Source organism: Ceratotherium simum, chromosome 4 (assembly GCF_057802395.1).
Source record: "Ceratotherium simum simum isolate JZ-2026a chromosome 4, ASM5780239v1, whole genome shotgun sequence".
Lineage (NCBI taxonomy): Eukaryota > Metazoa > Chordata > Mammalia > Perissodactyla > Rhinocerotidae > Ceratotherium > Ceratotherium simum.
The window spans coordinates 92,623,721-92,646,905 of NC_141903.1; the positions used below are offsets into that span (position 1 = coordinate 92,623,721).

The 23,185-nt window shown below is 40.8% G+C and overlaps 1 protein-coding gene across 4 annotated transcripts in view; it reads left to right on the forward strand.

The window, feature by feature from the left end:
- MRPS27 (mitochondrial ribosomal protein S27) overlaps nucleotides 1-23,185 on the forward strand; it is an 88,955-nt gene that overhangs the window by 22,316 nt on the left and 43,454 nt on the right. The gene's annotated exons all lie outside the window — the stretch shown is intronic.

Sequence of the window (23,185 nt, forward strand, 5' to 3'; positions counted from 1 at the left end):
TGATTTTAAAAATCTGGTTTATGATTTGTTGCAATTCCTAGGTTCCAAAAACAGACTCAGATTGAAATCTAAAATGTTTCCAGTAAGCACTGCGTTAGAACTTCCCTTTCGATCTCACTTTGTTTTGATCGAGAGAGTTTTCAATTGTTTCCCTCTGGGTGCATTTCTTTTCTTTTCTTTTTTTTTTTTTTGAGGAAGATTGGCCCTGAGCTAACATCTGTTGCCAATCTTCCTCTTTTTGTTTTTTCTCCCCAAAGCCCCAGTACATAGTTGTATATCATAATTGTAGGTCCTTCTAGTTCTTCTTTGTGGGACACCACCACAGCATGGCTTGATAAGTGTTGCGTAGGTCCTCGCCCAGGATCCAAACTGGTGAACCCTGGACGGCTAAAGCGGAGCCTGCGAACTTAACCACTGTGCCACCGAGCTGACCTGTGGGTGCATTTTTTTGCGGGGGGAGGGAGGAAGATCAGCTCTGAGCTAACGTCCAATGCCAATCCTCCTCTTTTTTGCTGAGGAAGATTGGCTCTGAGCTAACATCCATGCCCATCTTCCTCCACTTTATATGGGACGCCGCCACAGCGTAGCTTGACAAGCGGTGCGTTGGTGCGTGCCCGGGATCCGAACCTGCAAACCCCGGGCCGCCGAAGCGGAGCATGCTCACTTAACTGCTGCGCCACGGGGCTGGCCCCCCATGGGTGCATTTTTAAAAGCTTTCTCTGTATCAGTGAAAATTTATTCAATTTTCTTTTATTTGATTTTGCTAAATAGTAAAGAGGCTTTCCTTTTTTTCCGTGAACTGGGTAAGTTCTGCCACCTCTTTGGTGTTTTGTGTTTAAATATAAACCTCAGGTAGATCATATTCCACTCGGTAAAACACGTTTATTTTAAATCTAAGGTTGCCTCTAACAGTGTTCCAGGTTTAACTTCCAGATGCTGAAATCATAATGGCAAGTGCCTCCTGCCCTTGGTGAAGATGAACGTAAATGGGTCCCTTGATGAGAGAAGCCCTGCCTTCCTCTAGTGTCTTTGGTTCTCTAGGGCTCCTTCCATAGTTATTTCTGCCTGTGGTGAAAGGTGTATTTGAGCTGGCGTCTGCTCATTTCTTTCTTTTGCTTTGTTCATGGCAAAACACGGAAAATAGTTCCAATTTCTAAATAGAAACTATTTCTTAGAATTTCATCCTGTGGGACACAGTGCTATAGTCTTAGAAAAAATGTGTCCCAGATTTACAGGTACCTCTGCAGCATGTAATTGATTTCAGTGATTCAGCATTCGGCAAGTATCTACTGAGCACCTGGTGTGTGCCCTGGCTCTGTCCAAGGTGCTGGTCATATGGTGACAAAGTTAGACCCTGTCCCTGTTCTCACACATTAACGTTTAACTGAGAAGTGTAAGCCCTCCCTTCAAGACCTTCCATGATTGCTTTTTCACATGATGTTCAGTTTTGTGTGGCCTGGAGTCTTACTGAAAGTTCCCTAAAACTTCTGTTTCCTTATAGATCATATAGAAGAGTCTTGTCCATCTTAAATCTGAGCCACTATTTAATTTGACATCCCGTCCTTTGCCTAATCAAACTTATTACTTGTTTATGTTGATTCTTTCCCCTCCCTTCTATTACCAAGAAAATTGGCTCTCTTTTTCTCAGCTTTTTTTTTTTTTTAAGAAAGAAATGTTTCTGTGACTTTGTGAGATTACTGTTGTATGTGTATGCAACTAGATATGACTCCATACAGCTGCATCCAGATGTAGATAGTGGAGGGGCTGGGCTCACTCGTTAGCTGAGTGTCTCACTCCTGCTTTCCAGCCTTAGAGAATGTACAGAACATAGGTATGCCTTGGCAACAATAAAAGTTATAAGTTGTGAACTCCTGGTGTGTCTCTCCATGAACTGAAATCAGGAATGTTAATCCTGAAGGCACCAGGGCCTGTGGTGTTTCCACCAGTTAGGTCTTCAGCACACAGTGGTTGTAAGGCCCAGCGTTCCCACATGGGGTGACTAGACGTCTCAGACTAAACGTAGAATCACAGGTCAAGGGTGAGGAAATAGAGAGCAATTTCTTCATCCTAGACAACGAACAGCTTCTTGCTGGCCTGCCCTGAGGATTTCTCTCTTCCCAGGCAGTACTTTTTGGCTGCCACCTCTGTCATTGGCTCAGGTCTTTCCCTGCCTCAGCTGGTAGAGACCAGGCTCTGCAAGCAGAGTGTAGCTGCCACATCCTCTTGTCTTCTGGGGATCAGTCTCCCCAGTGATTATGATTATTTTTCTTCTTACAGAGAAGGCTTTCTTTTCCTATTTTCGTTTAAACCTTGTAGAGTAAGACAGACGTACAGTTGATATGTGTTCTGTTTTCCAAGTGAAAACTTAGATATAGCAGTCTCCGCTTTCCCGGGAAGAAGACATAGGGAAAAGTGAGAAGGTTCAGGCAGGCCCAGAGATGCTGTCTGGGGCGACCAGGGCTGGGGCGGGGTTGGGAAGAAACACTTCTGCTTGATTTTGGTGTCACTCGCCCCCGACACGCACCCGCCTGGTGAGGGGAGAAGCCGTGATATTTCCCAGCAGCAGCAGCAGAGAAGGTTTGCTGGCCTGGAGGAGAAAGGTAGGACAGCACAGTGGATGGCAGCAGGAGGAAAGGGCCTCTCGGTGGCATCTGATTGGTGGGCATAAGAAGTGGACTGCTGATTTATGCTTTATATTTGTTAAAAAGGGTTATATCTGTCCCATGTTAGTTTTAAAAAGAATTGAGCAAAATATTCTTTTTCCTTGGGCATAGGATTACTTCTGCTTCCTACCCACATGCCCTCTCATTGGCCTTTGAAGAACCAAGGCTTCCTACCTGGGCTTTCTTGTAAATTTATAGCATTCCTAAGAATTAGATTTACATCTTTAATTTATTGATGCAGAGACTCAGGCATAGAGGTTCGCAGAGTACACCCAACACAGAGGGTGTGCGTGTAAGCCACACCTGCCCTGAGCTGAGAAGGGAAACCACAAGGATGGCATGTGAACACTGGTGCTATAAAAGCAGTGGAGTGTTGCAGAAATGCAACAAATCTTGCATTTCCCAGTGCAAGATGTTGTCGGTAAGGATCCCAGATGGGGCTACAGTTTGTTTGTTTTTTAAGGAACCTCAGGCAGAAGGGATTCCATGGAGACAGAGTATAGAGCATAGTAGAGCAGGAGAAAATTCAAATTAAGGGATAAGAGGAAAGCCCTTATATTTCTTATGTCTGTGGGTTGTTGTGGTATGTTTTCTAAGAACATGATCTTAGCTTTTTCTCCACAAGAGATCTCCTTTTGGGATCTGTCAGCTTGAGGTCAATGTTATTTTATAGCAAGCTTCTCTCAAGTTTTCCTTTATCGTTTTGTGGAGAGCATCTCTACCTAGTCAGCAGTTCTGAGCTCAGGACTCCCCAAGTCCACGTGCAGACAGATGAGCCCCTAAGCCGGCTCTGCATCTCCCTTTTCAGGAGAGAAAGCTGCATGTCATCGGTAGAATTGTGGCATCAGTGAAAGCCATGATTTTCATGGTTATAACAAGCTTGACAATTCCTGTGTTAGGATTTGATTACTGCATTAATAGAATGCAGACTCGAGACATAAAAATTCCTTCTTTCTGCTTGGTATCCTTCTCTTTACCCAGTTGCAAATTTCATTTTTAAAGGCTTATTTAGATGTTCAAATCATTTTGGGACCATGGCAGTTTAGAAATGCATGAAATTAAACTTGCTCCTTTTACTATCAGAGTGTCAATAATCAGAACTGATCATTTCATCTGCAACATAATGGTCATTCTGAAGGATAAGTGATAGAAATTTCTAACATATACAAGATAGTCTCTCTATTTTAAGAATATAATATTTTTAAAGGAGGCTTTTGGTTTTTAGCAAACATGGGGAATGCTGAATTGTCATACAATAAAAAAAGACCATTGCAGAGCTCCCTGGGAAGGTCTGTTTTTCTCAGAATGCAGCTCTCTGTGTTGTCATGGAGAGTGGCATGCCACCCATTGATGAGAGGGAGTCAGGGTTGCGTGGCAGGCTGTGTACTGCCAACACATTCATCCACGCTGTACCTTGGCCTCAAGCGTCTTTCGTCCATTGCTTAACTGACCTGGCAGATACCAGGCATGCCTGGTGGGAGCCGGATGGCAGGTCAGGAACAGCTGGGGTAAGGCAGATGGCAGCCTGCGTGTCTCCAGGTCCCAGGTTGGCAGCCAGGCTAAAGAGGAAGGACCAAAAAAGCTTCATTTTTCAATAAGCAGAAATATCCCGATGGTTCCTTAGAAGGTGAGCACACTACCCGAGGCCTGCATAGTAAGAATCCATGTCTGCCTGCAGAAGGAAGGGAAGGTGGGAGTTTGGTAGGAGGGAACAACATTAGTGAGTTTAAGCAGTAGTGCTTTTCCTTTGAGTGCATAGAGATTGTGTATTACAGCAATAAAAGGAAATTTAAAATCTTTCTGTTAGCATGTTGCCAGGTCTCATTATGTTTGAACATTATTAAGAAGAGAGGAAGAGCCCGTGGGAGGTACATGACTCCTAGAACATTTTTTAGAAACTCTTCCATACTTGAATGTTGCCAGGTGCTTGATTTAAATCTTATTTGTGGATCCTTACCACAGGCCTGGGAGAGTTTCTTACTGCTTGTGGCTCTGCGTCAGAGAACAGCAGATTGTCAGGGGTGTTGTCCTTGCCTTGCCAGAGACCCCTTGGAGCTTTGTGATGAGAGTTAGGGCGAGAACCCTCAGCCTCCGTGCCTTCAGACTTTGAACTTCTTTCCCCGCTGGTCTTATTATTTCAGCCTGGAGACTGGTGAGGGGTGACCTTGGAGGCTGTTTTCCTGGCTTTGGTCTAACATTCCACCTCATTTCCCAGAGTGATCTCACACCTCAGATACGCTTTTATTCCTTGTGTGATGAGGCTCTTATCCTAGGAGTTCATAGCAGTCCATGCTGCTGCAAGCTTCTGTGTACAAGTGTTTGTGGGGACGGATGCTTTCATTTCTTTGGAGTAAATATCTGGGAGTGGGATGGCTGGAGCATATGGTAGGTGTACGTTTTCCGAAGTGGTTATACCATTTTCCAGTCCCCACAGCACTTCCAGGTCCTCCACATTCTTGCCAGCACATTTAGCCGTGCTAATAGGGTTTAGTGATACCTCATTGTGGTTTTAATTTGTATTTGCCTAATGGCTAATGATGTTGAGCATCTTTTCATGTGCTTATCTGCCATCCATATATCTCCTTTGGTGAAATGTCTTCAAATCTTTTGCCCATTTTTTAAATTAAGTTGCTCGTTTTCTTATTATTGAATTTTGAGAATTCTTTTTCTCAGTCTTGTCTTTTTATTCACTTAACTGTGTTTTTCGAAGAGCGATTTTTATTGTTGATGGGAGTCGAGTTTGTCAATTTTTTTTCTTTTATGGATTGTGCTTTTAGTGTCAAGGAAATTTTTGACTAACTCAACACCACAAAGATTTTTCTCCTATGTTTTGTTTTAGAAGTTTCAGTTTTAGGTTTCACAGTTAAGACTATGATCCGTTCGGAGTTATTTTTTGTATGTAGTATGAGGTAAGGAGCAAAGTTAATTTTTTGGCATAAGAATACCTAGTTGTATCAGCACCATCTGCACTGAATTACCTTTGAATCTTTGTCGAAAATCAGTTGTTCATCTACATGTGAGTCTATTTCTGGACGTTTTGTTCCATTGATCTCTGTTCCATTGTCAGTCTTGATGCCAATGCCATACTGTCTTGATGGCTGTAATCTTAAAATTAGGTAGTGTAAGTCCTCCAACTTGATTCTTTTCCAAAATCGTTTAGGCCAGTTTAGATCTTTGCATCCCACAGCAATTTTAGATTCACCCTGTGTGTGTGTATGTGTAAGTACACACACACACATATGTACACACACATTCATACATACATAATTAATGTAGAGAAACTAGGAACAAGATCAGTTCAAGAAATGTGTATTGAATGCCTAGTATATATTTAGAAACAAGAAGGATAAGAGGGAAGATTGTAAAGGATATGAAGGGAGATTGATTTTATGAAAGTCGGTAATCATTCTTTTTCCACTGAAGGCAAATATAAACTGCCCTGACAGAATTTGAGATGGAAGTACATGAAGACAGATTTTATGTCTGTAAGACAAATGATTCTCAGCTCTGTTTGTAAGGGAAGTTCTGAAGCCAAAGAAGTCTTTTTTTTTTTTTTTTTTAACAATTTATTTATTTATTTTTCCCCCAAAGCCCCAGTAGATAGTTGTATGTCATAGTTGCACATCCTTCTAGTTGCTGTATGTGGGACGTGGCCTCAGCATGGCTGGAGAAGCGGTGCGTCAGTGCACATCCGGATCTGAACCTGGGCCGCCAGCAGTGGAGCGCGTGCACTTAACCGCTAAGCCACAGGGCCGGACCCAAAGAAGTCTTAAGAGGAGTATTTTTTTGTGTGTGTGTGTGAGGAAGATCAGCCCTGAGCTAACATCCATGCTAATCCTCCTCTTTTTTTTTTTTTTTTTTTTTTGCTGAGGAAGACTGGCTCTGAGCTAACATCTATTGCCAATCCTTCTCCTTTTTTTTCCCCCAAAGCCCCAGTAGATAGTTGTATGTCACAGTTGCACATCCTTCTAGTTGCTGTATGTGGGACACGGCCTCAGCATGGCCGGAGAAGCGGTGCGTCGGTGTGGGCCCGGGATCTGAACCCAGGCCGCCAGTAGTGGAGTGCGTGCAGTTAACCGCTAAGCCACGGGGCCAGCCAAGAGGAGTATTTTTTAATTTGCCAGAACTGTGGGCTGTTCAAAGGGAAGGATATGATATAATCACCACAGTCAAAAAGATTGTGAATTGACTGGGGAGAACTAGAAATGTGGAACAATTCAAAATCAACACAAACCCAGGATATGATAAATGTGTAAATTGACTATATATGCAGCAAAATGTGTGTTTTAGAGAAAACATGCTTTGGGCAGGCTGGAAGCGGAGTTGATGTCATTATCAGCAAACATTCATCAGAGAGGTAGAACTTGAGACAGCCTTGAAGACTGGGTGAGAAGCAGCAGGAGCGCCTGTGGGAGAGGAAACTAGCAGTGCAGGTGCAGTTTGTAGGGTGGGGCGGGGCCCGGCTCTGTGCGGGGTGACGGGGCTGTCCGAACCTGTTGGGGAGCAGTGGGGAAGAAGGCAGCAGATTACAGAGGGAGGAGAGTGCTGGCAGGGGAACGAGAGTATAAAATCTGTCATTTCCGTGCATGGCTAGTAGATAGATGCATTGGTACAACTTCTGTAGAGAGAACTTTGGCAACATCTGTCAAAATTACGAATGCACATACCCTTTGACCCAATAATTTCACCTCTACGAATTTAGCCTCCTGATAAACTCACACACATGTGAAATAACATCCATTATAAACAGTAAAAGATTATGTCCATCAATAGAGGCCTGGTTAATTATTCTACAGCCATACAGTGGAATACTGTGCAGTGATTGAAAATAAAGCCAGCTTTATTTGTATTTTGTATGGAACAAGTTGTAAATTGCATTAAGGGAAAAAAACAAGGTATAGAACTTTTTGGTTACATTACCACTGTGGTTTCTGTGTGTATGTAATTTGTATATATGTGCTTTGATAACATAGGTGTAGATATGTGCCTATGTGCATAGACTGTCTCTGGAATGATACAGACACACAGAATCTGGTAACATTGCTTTCTTTGGGGGAAGAGACCTGGGTGACTTTTCACTGAATGCTCGCTTATGCCTTTTGAATTTTATATCATGGATATATATTACTCAAAAAATATTTTTAAAAAGATCCCCAAGATAGTTAGTCATCAGTAGATTCTTGAGAGGTGTATATCGTAATAAAAGTATTTCAAGAATATTTATAACAGTACATTTTGGGTTAAAAGAGGTAAGTGTTGGAGAGAAATTGTCTATGCATAAGGTGATAAAAGGCCTGTCCTGTGGTAGTTGACAGTGGAAATGAAGAGAGAAATGTTTTGCACATAGGAGGGAAAAAATCAGTCAACAGCGTTCATGACAGGTTGAATATAAAGATAGGAAACAAGGAGGGTCAAAAATGAACTGAAGGGGCCAGCCCGGTGGCGCAAGCGGTTAAGTGTGCGCGCTCCACTGCGGCGACCCGGGGTTCGCCAGTTCGGATCCCGGGCACGCACCAACGCACCGCTTGTCAGGCCATGCTGTGGCGGCGTCCCATATAAAGTAGAGGAGGATGGGCACGGATGTTAGCCCAGGGCCAGTCTTCCTCAGCAAAAAAAAAAAAAAAAAAAAAAAAGGAGGATTGGCAGATGTTAGCACAGGGCTGATCTCCTCACAAAAAAAAAAAAAAAAAAATGAACTGAAAATTGAACCTCAGCTAATGAGAAAATGGCTAGTCCACTGATAGAAGTATTGAACCAGGAGCAGATTTAGAAGACAGCAAGAGGGTGGGTTTTTCATTGTACACACACATTTCTAAGTTTTCTGCATCATGTCTTATGCTTGCTGACAACATTTGAACCCTCTGAGAGGAACTGACCACAGACCTTTGAAGATAGAACAGTTACCTACATTAGGGTCTTCCTGGTGTCCTGGTACCAGCTGGGAAATTATAGAGTAGGTGATCTCTGAAGTCCTGCTGACTTTCAGAGTCTGTGACATCGAGAGCTGGGAGAACTGAGCAGTTTCCTCAGAGCCGTGTGACAAGTCCAGTCCCGGGCTACAGGTGAGGGTCCGACCTCAGGTTCCGAGGCTCATCAGCTGGACAGCGTCTCTCTTTGCCAGTTCTCTTTCCTGAGGCAGTCCAGGTAATAAACCAGATGGTAAAGACACAATGAATACTTAAATACCTCCTAACAAAGTGACATAAAGTTTGTTAAACCCAAAAATACCTAGTGTGTACAGAGGTTCAACAGTAAATGCGTAATCATAAAAAAAACAAATTGCTGAAAAGAGCCTGAAGGAATCAGGAGGGCAGAGAGAGAGTCAGGTGACCTGGATTTTAGGACTGATTTAGTTCCCACTTTGATCTGTAACGTGGAACCAGTTGATGAACTCTCTGGACACCAGCTTCCTGGATGAGCAGATGACCTTGGATGCATCCCAGGGCACCTTACGCACCTGAAATGTGGTGTTTCTCGGGCTCACTACAGAAGCTGGACTTCATCACCACAAGCCGCAGACTTTGAAAGCATGAGGTTCTGGTCTTTGTTTAGTTTCTCACTCAGAACTTTATTTACTTAAGTAGTGGAATTGAAGTTTCAGCCACCTAACCATGAATGTCAAAAGAAAAACTAACAGATGTAAAATTAAACAGCACAAAGTATGAGGGGATATCTTCATCTCCTGGATTTGGGGGGGCAGGCTCTGTTTTACCATCTTATTTGTAAACACCTGTAGTAAATTTCTTGGTATGAGCAGTTGGGCATTCTTATTTTCCAGAGAGCTAATTTTTCTGCTGTATTATTTGACATTTTCCCATCATCTTTCTCTGGCAGGCCTACAAAGCACCTACTTTTGATGCCTTGCGTATACATGGGATTTAAAAGGAGAGAGCTAAAGCAGATCTACTCTAATAGCTGCAAAACCCTCTGTGGATTAAAGCTGAAAAAACCCTACAGTTTCCTATAAAAAGATATATCACAAGTAGTGTTTTCCAGAGCATAAAGTCCTTTGATCCAAAATCTCTTTACTGGCTATTTTCATAACTGTGAAGTCATAAACAAGGTGCCAGGAATTAGAGCTGTAGGGCAGAGAGGCAGAACTAAATATATTGTCTTATATTTATTAAACAAAGAGACTTAAGTAGGGTTTTGCATTAAGGTGGTTAGATTTGAAGATAATTAAGAGACCCTTCCAGGAGCTGGCACAATATCTAAGGGAGAGATGAGTAGATAAACAGAAGCTTCAAGAAGACCTTTGTGGGAACAGAAGTTTCAGTTGATTGCATCATGAGGTTTGAGGCCAGTGGCAAGTAAATTCTGAGTATTTCCAGATGCTCTGTGTCTCGGCAAGAGGGCATTTGAGGAGCTAGAAGTGTTTGATGTGAATTCTCTCTAGTGGTCTTGGCTGCTCTCATCTTCATGATAGATTTCCAGTTGTGTTTGTTTTTGCCAGACAAATTTTATATTTTGAGGTCTATCCTGTTCTTCTTTTTAATAGCAATGCTGATTTAATAGCCACCACCATTTGATGGCTAGTTTGGGGCAAGGCTGGGACTTAATGCCAGGTCTTCCAACTGCAGGCCGTTACAGCGCACGAATAGTATGCTTACTCCACACTGGCTGTTAAATGGCTCAGTGATGGATGCTCCCAAAAGGTGAAACTCAAATCAGCCATTATTCTTCGTTCATAAAAGCCCAGGCAGAGTTTTGATAGGAAGAACACTGAAATTATTTGTTAAAATGAGAATGTTGTGGATCTCGTGCATAGAGGTTACCATAGTCCTCCACGTGCTGAGTTAACAGCAGGTAATAACAGTTAACGTGTGTGGCACGCTTACACAGTGCTTTCAGGCTCCAGCCGGAATGGACTCCTGTTCTCTGAATGTGCCCTGTGCTTTCGGATCTTGGCCCTGTCCCCCATCTCCTTCTAATAGAACACAACCTGTCTTTTCAGGCCTGTCCCAGATTCTGCTACATCCATAAACTTGCCCTGATTTTCACCATTTGGATATGATCTCTCTGACCCCCTTGTATAGAAGTTTCTTTTGTCTGTTCAGGGGTACTTATTTTGTTTTTCTCTTGACTAGTGAGAAGTAGGGGCTTCTTATTTTTCTCTGCTTGAGGAGCAGTGCAGTGTGGTAGGTAAGAGCGTGGCCTCTGGAGCCAGTCCGCCTGCATTCCAGTCCCGACTGTGCCCTCTGTTAGCTGCATGGTGTAGTCACTTCCGTTCTCTGCCCCTTGGTTTCCTCACCCATGAAATGGGGATTGAAGTAGTGCTTGTGCTTTGGGACACTTATGAGACCGAAAGGCATAAATACATTATACTTAGAACTGTGTTGGGTCAGAGACGGTCGGTGCTCAACAAATTTGAGCTTTAATGTTGTCTGTACTAGATTGTAACATCTTGAAGAACAAGGACTATTCTTTCCCCATATTTCTCTTGGGGAAAATGTATTTTGAACTCTGATTTAGATTTCTAAGATTAGTGGTCCCCAGTCGTCTTCACCATCCCAACCCCAAAGGCATCAAGGTGCAAAGATTATCAGGTGTTATTGGGATCTTATGATCACCAGGAGGTTGACACCCAGGAGGAGAGGACTTCACAGTCGGGGAGGCTGCCTGATCCTGAAGGACGACTGAAGAAGGTCTCATTTATAATATACTCATATTGCTAAGCTTCCAGCGGCCAGAAACCAGAAGGGGGCAGCAGAAAGTAGTGTCTTCCCGTCTGTGCAGAAAGGGAGAAGCCGCAAGAGGGTGGTTCCCAGCGAGGAACTACCTGCACCCAAACCGATCTTTGATAGACACTATTGAATCAGTAATCAAAATTCAGGTCATACAGAAAGAGCATGACAGGAAACACGTAAACAGGTGAGGTAGACATTGAGGGGCTGCGTCTGATTGGGCTCTGCTGTCTGGAGTGCATGGGAGCAGCTCAGAATGCCTGAAGAGGTTTAATGTGTCAGCATCCCCCACTGTTTGTTTTATTTTACTCTTTTTTTCCCAGCTGTAGAAGCTGAGTAAGAGTTTCTATTTGTGTAGCCTTCTGTTATATGGAAAACTGGGCTGACTGCTGTGGCCCTCAGGATAAGTTAGAATAGACAGATTTTTCCATACTTTTTAAATTATTTTTTGCTTATGAAAAAAGTAATTACATACTTTTTTTTTTTCAACTTATAGAGGAAAAGTCACTTGCTTTTTAGTGTGTTTCTGGCCAGGCTTTTGAATACATCTTTCTATTTTATTTGTTTTAAACTGTTTGACACTGACTCTCAGATTTCATCTATCAATTCAATTCCAACCAAAATCTCAGCAGAATTTTTTGTGGTACCTGAGAAGATTATCCTAAAAGTTAAATGAAAGAGTAAAGGGCCAAGAATAACTAAGACAGTTTTCGGAAGACTGAGATAAAATGACTAGTCTACCAGATAGATAACAAGACTTAGAAAGCTACGATAAATAAAATGAGCTGTGGTCTTAGACAGACTAGTGGGACAGAAGGAGAGAGCCCAGAAATGGATCTGTACACACAGGGAAGTTTGAGAGGTTTTACACATCAAAGAATGGATTCATTAATAAATGGTGCTTGGATAATTGATTGTGTGGGGAAAAAATTAATTCCTACCTCAAAACACACATGTACACACATGTTTTGTTTAGGTAGATTAAAAACTTAAATGGAAAAAGCATAAAACTTTTAGAAACAAATATAGGAGAATATTAATATTTGTATGGTGTTGTGAAATATTTTTTCAACAAGACACAAAAAACATAACTGATAAAAGATTGATAAGTTTTAATGCATTCAAATTAAAAAATTCTGTACCACAAAAGACACCATTGACAAACTAAAAGACAAGGGAAAGATTTGCAATGCATATAACTGACAAAGATTAGTATCTAGAATACCTCTAGAGATCCATAAGATAAGAAGATAATCCAATAGAAAAATGGATAGAGGATATGAACTAGCAATTCACAGAATTAAAAAACATAATGGCTGTAAATATGTGAAAAGACACTCACTCTCATTAGCAATCAGGTAAATTGCAGATTAAAATGCTGTATATCTTCACATTTATCAGGTGCAAAAATGAAAAGTCTTGACAGTAATTGGGGCAAAGGAGAGAAGCAACAGGAACTCTGATCACTACTAGTGGGAGTCGAAAGTTGAATAGCCACCTTGAAGATAAAGTAAAAGTGGGGATGGGCGTGGTCTTCTACTCAGCATTCGACTCCTAGGAAGATACCTTAAAGAAACTCTGGCAAGTACAAGGATTAAGTTATAAGAATCTTCGTTGTAGCGTTGTTCATAACAGTAAACAACTGGAAGCAATCTAAGTGTTCATCAACAGGAAAATAGACAAGTGTGATGGACTCACACAGTGGAATACCATACAGCAGTGAGAAAGAAGGAACGAAAGCTGTACACGTCAGCATGGTTTTCTCAAAAACATAATGAGTGAAGAAAGCATGGTGAAGAATCACACACGCAATGTGATGCCATTTATGCAGTTTGAGAACCTGCAAAGCAATACCATAGCTTGTATGTTTATTTGGATACATGTGCAGTCATCTGCTGCATAATGACGTTTCAGTCAATGACGGACTGCATAGATGACAGGGGTCCCATAAGATTAGCACCATTGAGCCTAGGTGTGTAGAAGGCTCTACCATCTAGATGTGTATAAGTGCACTCTATGATGTTCGCACAATGACACATTTCTCAGAAGGTATCCCCGTCCTTGAGTGACGCATGACTGTGTAAAGTGTGACTGTAAAACTATGCCCAAGAATGATAAACAAAAAATTCAGGATTTTATTCACCTGTGAAGGACAGTGGGGTAGGAATAGGATCAGGTGATGTATATAGGGAGGCGTCAACTGTATCTGTAATGCTTTGTTTTTTAAAAAAGAAAGTCTGAAGTAAGTGTGACGAGATTTTAGGATTTGATGAAGATGGGTAGTTGGGTACATGAGTGTTATGTTCTCTATACTTTTCTGAATGTTTAAAGTACTTCATAATGTTTAAATCTCTTCTCCCACCACACAGAAATAAATCCATTTTCATATTTGTTAAAAAATTTATTTAAACAGATTTGAGGCTAATTCCTTCTCACTTCCTCCTTGAAAAATCCTGAGGTGGACTGGCCCAGCTTGGGTCAGAGTCCATTTTGGCAAGAAAGGTAGGGTGATATTCGTGGGCCTGCTTGGGCCGGATAACCACGCCCTTTCTAAGGATAACGGTCTCAGGCCTGGTGCAGCTCTTCTATACACAGCGCTTTAAAAACATCGAAACTCTTCTGAGCTCACAGGCTGCACACAGACAGGCTGCTGGCTGGGTGTGGCCCATAGGCCCTAGTTTGCCAACCCTTTATCTACCCCCACCTACTTCCCTGTCCTTAAAATTTTCAGAGGGAAAAAATCCCAGGGTATCATTTCATCCATCCTTAACTGTTTTGTTGTTTTGTTTTGAGGGGAAAAAAGTAAAAACTAAGGCTTAAACTACTTCCTGAGCTATCTGATTTTGCAGTGGAGCTTGAGGAGGAACAAAAAGTTGGATGGCTATTTTGTTTCCCAGGATGAGCGTGGACATAATTATCGTCGGCCTGTAACAAATGCTGGATAACAGCAGGTGGCTGGCATGGGCTCTTTTCTTACACAGGGTCTGGAAGGAGAAAGATGACCTTGTGAACTGGTAGACGCGACTGACCACAGATGTTTACTGAAACTGATAACTTGACCTTTTCTGTAGGCATTTCTTTTACGTGACTACTATACAATGATTACAATCAGAACATTTTACAGTAATACAATAGTGTGATGTAATACACAGTCCGTATTCAAATTTTGTCAGTTGCCTCCTAGTGTTCTTTATGGATATTTTTTTTCCTAGTCCAGGATCCAACCAGGTCACCCATTATATGTAGTTGTCATATCTCTTTAGTCTCCTTTAATTTGGAACAGTTCCTTGGCCTGTGTGTGTGTGTGTGTGTGTGTGTGTATGTGTGTGTTTCTTGACCTTGACGTTTTTTAAGATACAGGTCAGTTATTCTGTAGAACGTCCCTCAATTGAGGTTTCTCTGATATTTCCTAGGAAGAAAGGAGTTTGTGAACAGGAGTAGCTCAGAAGTGATGTTGTGTTCTTCTCGGTGCCTCTTATCAGGAAATGCTTATTGATGGTTCATTCCTGTCTTGGTGACATTAATTTTGATCACCTTGCTAAGGTGGTATCTACCAGATTTGGCCAATATAAATTCAGTTTTCCCCTTTGTAAATAGTAAGCTATGTGTGGGGAGATACTTGGAGATTATGAGCTATCCTGTTCCTCATCAAACTTCCCCCCCTAATATTGGCATCCTTTGATGGTTTTCTAATTGTGTCATTCCTTCTGTATTTTAGTGAGCATTCTACTGTAAGAAAGAACTTGTCCTTTCCCCTCATTTATTTATTTATTCATTTATTTCTATCATAAGGACTCACGATTTTATTTTATTTGGTAAATTATAATCCATTACTTATTTTGATGTTCAAAATGTCCCAGATTTGGTCAGTAGGAGACTCTGTCTCATGCATTGTTTTGATATGTCCCCATCATTCTTTGAGTATTTTCTTATTTTCTAACACAAAAGATCTTTTACTCTCATCTTATACTTTACCTGCCCCAGCCCTGGAATCAGCCATTTTCCCAAAGTGCCCTGGTTCTCTGTAGAGGAGAATGGTATTGAGAAGTCAAAATCTGCTTGTTAGGTGTGCTTATTGCTATTGGGGTATCATTGTTCCCAGGATTTCTCAGTAGACATAGCTAGAAAATATCGATCTGTCCATCCATCCGTCTGGCATCTGTATGTATGCTTTAAACTGTCTTTATGCTGATGCCTCCAATTCCAGTCTAACAGTTCAGGTTTCGATTTAGACTTGCCCCTTCCCTTATTTAGTAATTCCTCCCTCTGGCAGTGAGGAATCTGATTTTCGTTATTTGTCGTATATCTGTTTTGCAGACGTTTTCTCCTAATATAAGGCTTTTCTATTTAGTTTCTTTCTTTTTTTTTTTTTTTGATGAGGAAGATTGTCCCTGAGCTAACATCCGTGCCAGTCTTTCTCTACTTTTTTGTATTTGGGATGCTGCCACAGCATGGCTTGACGAGCAGTGCATAGGTCCATGCCTGGGATCCAAACCCGAGAACCTCAGGCAGCTGAAGCAGAGCGTGCAAACTTAACCACTACGTCAGTGGGCTGGCCCCCCTATTTAGTTTCTTAATGGCGAGTTTTGATGAGCAAAAGTTTTTAATTTTGATGAAATCTAACTTAGCCATCTTTTATTTTATGGTTATTGTTTTGTGTCCTAATAGTTATTGCCTATCCCTTGGTCATAGATATTCTTCTGTTTTCTTCTTAAAAAGTTATAAGTTTAGATTTTATGACTCAATTTAATTTTACATCTCAAACCAATTCTTGTGTATAGTGTGTGATGTGTTGGCATTTATTTTTTTTCATATAGGTGTTTCTGTTTTCTGTATTCTTTCCATTGATCTGTCTATACTAATGCCAATACCACACTCCTAATAACTGTAAGTCTTGAAGCTAATTATTGTAAGTTCTTCAACTTTGTTCTTTTTCTCTATTATTCTGGTTATTTTAGTTCCTTTACCTTTCCATATACATTTTGGAATCAGATTGTTGATTTCTTTTAAACAGGCCTGCTGGGATTCTGATTGGGATTTTATTAAATCTATAGATGAATTTAAGAAAATGTGGGAAATCTTAATATGAAGTCATAAAATACTGAGTCTTCCAACCCTTGAACCATGGTTAGACTCCTTTGTTGTTGTAGTTGTTTTTAGGTCTTCTTTACTTTCTCTCAGCAATACTTTATAAATTTCAGTGTAGGCATCTTGCAAGTCTTTTGTTAAATTTATTTCTAAGCACTTTATGGGTTTTGATCTTATTGTAAGTGAAGTTATTTTTCTAAATTTCATTTTCCAGTTGTTACTAGAAAAACAATTGATTTTTGTATCTTGACCTTGTATCCTGAGACCTTGAAAAATTCCCAATTAGTTCTAGCAGTTGTTTATAGATTTCTTAGTGTTTCCTACATATCCGATCGTGGTATCTGTGAATAAAAATACATTTATGACTTTCTTTCCAAATTTTAGACCTTTTAATTTCTTTTCTTGCCCTATTGCACTATCTAGGACCTCTAATACAATGTTGAATAAAACTAGTGGAAGCAGATAATCCTTGCTTTGTTCCTAGTCTTGGTGGAAAGTGTTTAATATTTCACCATTAAGAATGATGCTAGCTATAGGTTTTTCATAGATGCCCTTTATCAGCATGAGGAAGTTCACTTTTATTCCTAGTTTCCTGACAGTTTTTATCGTGAATGGATGCTAAATTTTGTTAAATACTTTTTCTACAAATATAGAGGTGAACATACGGGTTTTTGTTTTCCATTCTGTTATAATAGTGAATTACTTTGATTGGTTTTCAAACGTTAAACCAGCCTTGCATTCATGGGATGAACTCCCAAGAATATATTGTCCAGATGTATTAAAGTTAATTTGTTGATATTTGTGTTTATGTTGTGGGTAATACTGGTGTCTAAATTTCTTTGCTTATAATGCCCTTGTGTGGTTTTGGTATCAGGATTATGTGATGTCATAAAATGTATGTGAAGTGTTCTCTCCTTTTATTTTCTGAAATTTTGTATAAAATTTATATCATTCTTCAATATTTGATAGCATTCACCAGTGAAGTCATCTGGGCCTGGGGTTTTCCTCTTAAGAAGATTTTAATTATAAATTAATATTTTTGAACAGATATATGGTTTCCCCATGTAGTTTCATTTTGTATTTTTCATTGTTGGTGAAGTTGACATGTTCTTATATGCTTAAGAGTCATTCATATTTCTGTGAACTTTCTTTTTTGTCTTTTTTCCTGTCTTTCTACTGGCTTGTGGGTCTTTTTCTTATTGATTTGTAGGACCTCTCAATGTTTAGGGGGCCGGCCCAGTGGTGTAGAGATTAAGTTGCACAGTCTGCTTCGGCAGCTCGGGGTTTGCCGGTTCAGATCCCTGGCGCAGACCTATGCACCACTCATCACGCCATGCTGTGGCGTGGTGTCCCACATACGAAACAGGAAGATGGGCACAGATGTTAGCTCAGGGACAATCTTCCTCACCAAAAAAAACAAACAAAAATCAGTGTTTAGGGATTAGCCTTGAATTGATGAATATCTTTCTCATTTCTTTTTGTTTTTTAAAATTACTTTGCCACCCTAAGCATAGTTGTTAAGTTCTTGTGCTCCGCTTTGTCAGCCCAGGGTTCGCGGATTTGGATCCTGGGTGTGGACCTACACACCGCTCATCAAGCCATGCTGTGGTGGCATTCCACCTACAAAAATAGAGGAAGATTGGCACAGATGTTAGCTCAGGGACAATCTGCCTCACCAAAAAAATTAATTAATTAATTGAATTGAATTGAATTACTTTGCTTTACAGTAGTTTTTTCTATGTAGGCATTTTTATTTTTTATATAATTGAATTTATCAATCTTTCTTTTATGGCTTTTGTGTCAGACTAAAAATGACATTCTCCATCCCAAGACATCTTCCCATATTTTCCTTCGGTGAAAGTCTGCTTTCATTTTTCACATGTGAATATACAACACACCTGGAGTTTTGGTTTAATTATGTGAGGCACAGATCCAGATATGCACGTAGCCCCACATGTGCATCAAACAAATGGCGACCCAGTTACCCTAACAACATTTATTGAATAATCCCTCTTTTGCCTACTAGTATGGTATGCTGCCTTATCATAAATGAATTTCTGGTTTGGGTTTGGATGTGTCTCTGAACTTTCTGTGCTGTTCCACTGATCTGCCTTTTCATCTAATAGCATCATACTTGTTTTAATTATCGTCACTTCCTAATATGTTTTAATAGCTGAGGGAAAAGTTCACAATTCTGTCCATGTCTTTGCTCAACCTCCATTATCCCACTTTCTCCTATGTTTAACAACCTTGTTAATTGTTAGAAGTATTTTCCAAATACTCTATTTGAATCTACATTCCCTCCTCCCTCTCCATAGTTGGGGGGCTCATGTGATGGTTGAAAATCTCAGATATGGGACCAGGACCTCAAATAGCCTTGACGTCATCTTGGTGCAAATAAGAAAAAGACTATCTCTTCTGGACAAGTAAATTAGGAAAAAGTACCTTTTTCTGAATGACGTGGTGTTGTACCTGATTACATAGTTGGTAGGGCCAGTTTTAGTCCCTATTCACACCTTTGGGCTGTGCTCAAAATGAACCACTTTACAAAGCAAACCTATACATAACAGTCTTGAATTGTCCTGCAGCATATAAAGTCAGTGAAAGAATTACCAGGAGAGCCCGATGCTGCATATTCCTTCCCTTGCCTCCTCCTCCGCCTCTGAGCTGCTGCCCCAGAGCTGGTTGTTACATCATTCAACAGTGTGCTTCCTTAGGTCGGAGTACCAGTGGCTCTTCACACTAACTGCCTGCCTGCAGGAATGCTCGGTCATATGGGGATGAGAGGAGTAAACCTCTCTAGAGTCCAGTTGGCCACTCATCGGTTGCAGTGACATTGTGGGTCATCAAGATAAAGGTCAAATAATAGTACTTACCAAAGTACGTTGTCATCTTGTTTTTGTTTGTCATCCTCACATAAGCACCTGCAGCATTGAAAGGGCAGATACTGGTTGTGCCCTTCTTTTGTGGATGAAGGAAGTAATCCAGAGAAGAAACATTTCCGAGGTCAGACAGCTAGTGAGTGACAGCAGAGGGCCTTGATCATGTCTTTTGAAGTGTGGGGTTCTTCCTCTAAGCCTGAAGGAACACTTATTTCCCAAATCACTGAATCTCATAAAAACATCATTTGTCAGCTCCACAAACATCCAGGCAGGTTAAATTAAATCATCATGAAATCGTGGTGATACGTTTCATCCTCCTGAAAGTACACCCTCGTATTTCTGGCATGTTCCTGTCACCTTCCATAGTGCTGCCAAAACACTTCCTATTGAGAAACACTCATGGTGCAAAGAGAATCATAATATCTTTTTAAGGATGAAGGCAAAAGTTGCCTAGTATTTGTTTTGATTTGTTAGTAGAGGCCTGTCAGCCTCTGAGCTTTTAGAAGATTGGAAGAAAGACAGTGATTTTGAGAGTAAGGTTATATTGTGATATAATTGTATGATAAGTTTGTCATGTTTATGATTCCAAAATTTGATATTTTAAGGAGTTGACTTCTAGATTTTTTTAGGGTGATCTTTCCCTACCATAGGAACAAAGTTAGCTTTCAACTCTCCAGACACAGTGTAGATTTGAAACAAGTAGGGAACTGCTGAGGCTGGCTTTGGTGCCGTGTTTACTGAGGTTGGGAGTCACTGTGAAAGTAGTTTTTAGTGCCTTTAGATTGTTTTTCCCTCTGTCTCTATTTTCATTTCTAAGTATTAACTTTCTTTGCAGATAGTAATCATTTGGGGTCTACTGTCAGATCTTTTTGGCCAAGTATTTTGCAGTGATCCACATAAGTCACCACATGTTTATTTGGAAAGCAGCATCTAAGCACACATTTTTTTTTAAAGATCTTGATATCTTATTACTGCAAGATAATACAGATTCTTTTTAATTTGTTTTGATATCTGCAGATTTGGCAGCAGTAAATTTTATTTTGACTTTGAAAAAATGTATTTCTGGAGAACCACCAATCTAAGGTGGACTTTTTGAGGATAATGATTATATCTGATTTGATTTTGTATCCCCAGCACTTATCTGTGCCTGGAACATACCTGAGCCTCAAGAAATATTTGTTGAATGAATGACAGAATGAACTCTATAAACAGTTAATGCCATTTAAAATCCTGACTGTATACACATTGTCTTCCTCTGTTCATACATTGTTTGAACCCATTTAATGAGCAAGTAACGCTAAATTTTTTTGGCAGTTTCAAATAAATTTCATTGTGAAACAGAACATCAGTCTAGGGAAGCAGTGTGGTGCAGTAAGCTCTGGACAGGAATGGAAGTTCCGTATGGATCTACCAAAATGACTGTGGTCTGATTTCAGTTAAGTCAGGTCACATGACCTCGCTGACCTCAGGTTTCTCGTCTGTACAGTAAAGATGGGAAGTGTGTAGGAGTCACTCCACTCATACCTGTAGAGGTGCTCTGGGAAGGTTAGAGCATTCTAGAGGTACAAAAGGGCACCGCTCTCTGGACAGCTTTCCCTAGAGCTCTGGGCCCCACTTTGGGAAGGTTTGGGGGGCCTTTTGCTGTAAAGTTTAGCATGTTTTCTACTGTGAGAAAAGGTTCATGAACATAATAGTAACACATAGCACACTTCTGGCTCCTTCTGTATTGCTACTTCTGCAGTTCAATAACATTTTCCTTGTCATTTCTTTGCCCGTAGCTGGGAACTGAGTCAGCAGATACACAGAACATGAAAAAGCACGTGGTACCTCTTTGCGGACCTCCAGGTGCTGTTCAGCTCCTGCACTGGGGTTAGGGGTTGGGGCAGTTGTGTGTACTACCTCAGCGGTCCTGGAGGGAAGCTGATACAGATACCCACTTCCTTCACACAGCAGGAGTGGGTCAGACAAGGAAGGGCTGGGTCTTAGAAACAGGAGGAGGCCATGTGGATATCTGATTTTCCAGACCTGATGTCTTTTCGATTCTATGAGAATAAAGAAACTGCTGCTGCATAGGTGGATATATGTACTGTCTCAAATTATCACCCCTTTCTCTTCCTCTTCGTGATTTACTTCTGATTTCCTACAGTCTTTGGTTCATTTTTCATCTACTCTGCCAAGGCCTATTGTTTCTCCCTCCGCATTCTTGTGTCTTCCCCTTCTCTGTCCTATAGAATATCATCGTAGGTCATTCCAGCCTATGGAATATCAACCAAGCTCTGACCTGTTTTCTATTTCTGTTTCTAGTGTCCATATTCAACTTTTGTCTGTAGCAAACCTTCAAAGAAAAGAAAATATAAGTATCAAATTTTAAGTCAGACTCCTGCTTTCACTTCAAAAGTCTAATCATTTGTTTAAAATAAGGTATTTGACCTTAGTTAAATTCATTAATGTCATAGATCTACTTGAGTCTATGTCATATTCTTGAACCAAGTCATATTCTTGGTTTTCATACCAGAACCAGATTCCTTTTTCAATTAAGACAATAGATATCGCTTGTGTTTTACAAGTTATTTTCATGGCTCTTTGGATTTACAATTCCCAGTTGTAAAATAGAGATGTGAACATCATCATCCACTTATTTAGTAACTCTATGAGACATCTGTCCAAATAACCTTCCTTTATTGAGGTGATAAAGCTATGTGAGTCATATGTTCTGACAGTCATCAGGAGGTCCACTGTCATTCACTGGATGAGAAGTTGGAGGAGAAAGAAAATGATGATCCAGCATCCCCACCCCTGAAGCTCAGTCCTGTTCTGGATGTCACATATGTCAAGGAGAGCCCAGACTGTTTATATAATTTGGTTGCAACCTAATTTTCCAGCCAGATATCACTAATCCCTAACATAAACCCTACATTTATGGAATTTTCTTTCCTGGCTCATTCAGTTTTGCTGAACAAATATTAATTGTATTTCCTCTGGGCCCTGCTCTTGCCCTGGGGATTCATTCCTTTCCTTTTAAAAGTCTGCCAGATCTTAAGTGCCCAGACTCCATGGTGCCGTTTCAGGTCACTGCAGCCAGCAGTCACCTCCTGACTTGCACACTGGTAGCACGTAGTTTGCATCACTCAGGTTCCATTGGTCACATGTGGCCTAGCCTTGTGATATTATCAAATTGTGAGATTATCTACGTTTTGAGTAAACCCTATCTAGTAAAACTTGATAATTAGCAAAGGGTCTTAAAAAGTACCCTACATGCAATATATGTTCAGTAATTGCCTGTTAAATAAATAACTGAGTGTCTGCAGCTCTTTTTTCATGACACCTTGTTGCTGTCTTAAGCTGCAAGATCGGGATCATTTTTCCAGTTCTCCCCGTTAGAAGTACTCTGAATTTCATGTCTGAGTTCTCCTCTGTCTGGTTGCTCTGCCAGCCTTACACTTATTTCCTCCTTAAGCCCACTACTTACCTCATTTCTTCCAGTGTGTTAGTTTTGTAGGGCTGCTCTAGCAAACTACCACAAACTAGGTGGCCAGAAGTCTGAGATCCAGGTGACAGCAGAGTGGTGCTCTCCCTGAAGGCTCCACAGGAGCATCTGCTCCCTGCCTTCCTCTTAGCTCCTGGTGTTTCTTGGCTTGTAGACACACCACTCCAGTCTCTGCCTCTGCCATCACGTGGCATTCCCCGTGTGTGTGTGTGTGTGTGTGTGTGTGTGTGTGTGTGTCATCTTTTCTTCTAAGGACACCAGTTGTATTGGATTAGGGCCCCCCCAATGACCTCATCTTAACTTGATTACATCTGCAAAGACCCTATTTCCAAATAGGGTCACGTACACAGATACTGGAGGTTAGGACTTCAGCATATCTTT